Source organism: Lepus europaeus, chromosome 18 (genome assembly GCF_033115175.1).
Source record: "Lepus europaeus isolate LE1 chromosome 18, mLepTim1.pri, whole genome shotgun sequence".
Taxonomy (NCBI): domain Eukaryota; kingdom Metazoa; phylum Chordata; class Mammalia; order Lagomorpha; family Leporidae; genus Lepus; species Lepus europaeus.
In genome coordinates, this window is record NC_084844.1 from 54,170,051 (window position 1) to 54,173,794 (window position 3,744).

A 3,744-nucleotide genomic window follows, 5' to 3' on the forward strand; every position below is an offset into this window, starting at 1 on the left:
TTTCAAAGATTCATCATAAAATATTATTACTCATGTTTTCTTGCTCTAGTACTGATATTCCCAGAAAAATTTCAAGTACTTTTCACTTACAAGGTACATTTCATGCCAGTTGACATTTATTAATCCTGTTGATTATCTTCATATATAGCTGATTTTATAATAACCAAGTTCCCTTTTCCAGGAAAGCTCACTTGGGTAAACTTTTTTTCATTTTTCCATTCAAACTAAAGTGACTCTTTTGACACAATTTAAATGCTTTGTCTCACTAAAAATGCTGACAATCATTTTTTTATTTCATATTTTTGAAAATATATCCATTTTATGGGTTGTGAAACCACGTGCAGATTTAAGCAACTTTTCCAAAGTTAAAGATTCAGACCATTCTTTGTTTTCCATTTAGACATCATCTCAAAGTATAGAGATGAGTAAAGGCTGTAGTATAGAAAATTCACATCTTCTCCATAAATGACTAACACTCTGACATGTTGCATTGCATGCTGTAGTGTGATCATTAAAAACACAATGACAATGTTAGAAATGGAAAAAAATTGTGTATAAAACTCCCCAAGACTCTAGAAAGCATTTTCATGTATTGCAAAGCATATGAGTTAGTGAGGACCACTTTCTAAAGCCCCGTAAGAGTTTTTCAAGAGAAGCGTGATAAGCCGTGGAATTGAGATGCTTTTCTTAAGCCCCCTCCCCTCCCCTCATCTACTCTTCAGACCACTGCAGAAGGTTCCTTGCACTCTGTGAAGAAGGGACAAAAAAAAAAAAAAAATCAGGTCTTACCTTGGAGATGAAACCTTGAAGTGGGTCAGAACTGTAAGAAACAGAGCAAATTTCTTCTGATTAAATTCTGACACTTCCCAATAATAGCAAAATTCTTAATGGAGAACAGGAAATGAGTGGGAAGAGTGCAACATCTAATTAAAATTGCCGCGGAGTAAGCCGGTGTCTCACTGGTGGGGCTGCCAGGGACAGAGGCAGCCAGGATGTGTGGCGTGCACTCAGGCAGCCAGGCATCCCTCCTGCCCTCCAGACAGAACCCTGTCCTCACACACACTTACCTTGAAGCTTGATGAGGAAAGACAAGTCACACACATTCCAAGGGTACTTTTATAGGATCAAATATGGAAAACATGTACCCTCCTCCTCTTTCTTAAAACACATTTGGCAAAACACCTTTTTGGCAATGAAGGTCTCCAAGCCTAATTCCCTTCATATTAAAGATGTTTGGTTATAATTAGAACTATTTCCTCTCACATTGGGTTAAGTATATGAATCAATCTCCTATAAATAATTTGAGTTGTTGGCAATCTGAAAGTGATCTGCCTTTGGAATAATATAAAGTGTTGTTTTAAGACAGCTAAGGCCAGGAATCCCTGGACTTTGTTGCCTACTGCTCTTCTGTTTCACTGAGTCGCCTGGGCAAGTCCTTCGCACTGCCTGCATAATTGCAATGTTATACTAGGGAGAAGATTTCTGCCCCTTAGCTGAGTGTTATAAAAAAAGATTGTTGAAAAATAAAAATAAAAAAAAAAAGAAAAAAAAAAAAGATTGTTGAGTCCTCCCAAGATGTCATGATTTCCGTCCCCCCCACCCCCAGATTTTATTGTGCTTTTTCTTTCAAGGGTGCTAGGAAATTGAATTTTCAAACTTGCATTATGAAGAGCAGTTTCTTTTGTTTCCTCCAGTCACCTCTGATTCATCGTCAGATCATCCCACTCCCACTTCAAACTTGCTCCAAAATTGGATTGTATTGCTTTTCTGAGCAGATATGTCCTGATTCTCTCATTTAAAAAAAAAAAATGTAAGTTGCTTGTGAAATCCTGTTTCTTCTATGAAACTCAACAAAGTTTTAGAAACAGGGCATTTCTCATCTACATATGCAGCCTACTTTTCTTCCACTTGCTACCCATGATATGTATTTCATATTTTGTTTACATACAATACTTGAAAATTCTAATCTAATTTTTAACTTAAAAATATTTGTTTTACTTTCTCTGTGGCTGTGCATCTCTCTCTGTCCGCACTGTCCAACTGGGACTGGGATCCAGTGTACCCTGTTTTGCATTCATTCCTGTGTGTATATTTCAGCTGAAGTAGTGGAAATAAGTTGCCTACTGAGAAGTGATATCTGTAGATAGTGGTGGTAATGATCATAGGATTTTACTACTGCAAGGGACCATGTAGTCCACATCCCTCATTTTACTAAGAAAAACTCTGCAAATCACATGGTAGGCGTAGGGTCACCTGACTGACAGACAGCCCAGCATGCTTGCCGCTGATACTTCTACCTGGAGTACATTAGATCCACCAGGATGGGAGTTGCAGGGGGATGTGCATCTGAGAGTGGCTTTCCTAGCCAACTGTTAGCCTGCTTTGAACACAGGTACATCATTTTTACTTATCTACGTCTCTATTTCTTTATCTGGCATCTGCAGAGTGTGTGCAGGACTCAGGGAGAGAGATAATAATACTCTCCTTAGGATTCAGCTCTTCATCCTCCTCTGGATAAACTTGCCAATAAGTAGAAAGTAATACATTGTTTTTGGTCATTTATGCCAAGTTATGAGGCACTTTAAGCACTGCAGATGACACAGGAGCAAAATGAAAGAGGGGACTGTGCAGTGAGAAGAGTAATCCCACACCCTCCTCAAGCCAGTGTGGCAGTGTGGATCCAATTTACCTGGGAAAGTGCTCTCCCGGATCTCACTGAAATCATTCTCCCACACTGCTCTTTACACCAAGATACTCGTGCTTTCTGTTCAGAGGGAAGTTACTATTCAGCTCTTCCTTGAAGCTGTCCAGGAAGGTCATATTTTTGTCTATGTCTCTCCCCTGTATCCAGTTTAAAAACTGATGGTCTAAGAAAACTTCTTTTAGTAAACCAGATTGCTACCATATCTAATTTTTATACCAAACTCACTCCTATAATTATGTGTGTATACAACTGAATAATCTGCTGTGAGATTCATATTTTGTATATCTACTTTCAGTCATTTCTTTTGGCTTGTTACATGATAAGACCATAAAACTTTGGAGCACAGCTTACCAATACTACAGAACAATATATAAAACAATGTTCTCTTTGTTTCCAGATTTGATAATCACCTCATGACCTTCATAGGGAGAAAGGTCACATCTCAATCATGTCAAATCCATTACCCACTGCACAGAGTATATTGGTATTAATGGTAAACATCTTCATGGGCTAATTTAGAATATTTGGGATTGGATACTTGATAACAGTTATTAAGCAAGGAGAATTAATGATCTATTTCAGCCTTAATCTCCTACATGAAACTATAGATTGTGCCATCCATTACATAGACCTTGAAAATTAATTTCCTAAAAGGAGAAGCAGGAACTTTCTAGGATTTTACTATACCCAGATATCAGGAAAAGCTAGAAAGAAATAAAAATGACTTCCAGATTTCTATTCATAAGAACAGGCTTCTCTGACAAGTGACATATTTTTAGTCTCTGGACCTAAAATAAAAGTGGATACATACATATTTCCTAGTGGCAGGTCGAATGTGATTCAGCCTTGTGATTATTTGAACTTTGGCATCTTCAGGAGAAAGAGAAAGTGAAGACCAGTCAAAGGATATTGTTTGCAAAACACCCTATGCTCTTTATTTCCTTTGCAGTAGGGTAGATTTACAGTAATTACAGAGGGAAATAACCAAAGATTTCACATTTTGTGCCTCTCTTTGGACATTCCACAGCCTCAGGACTTGC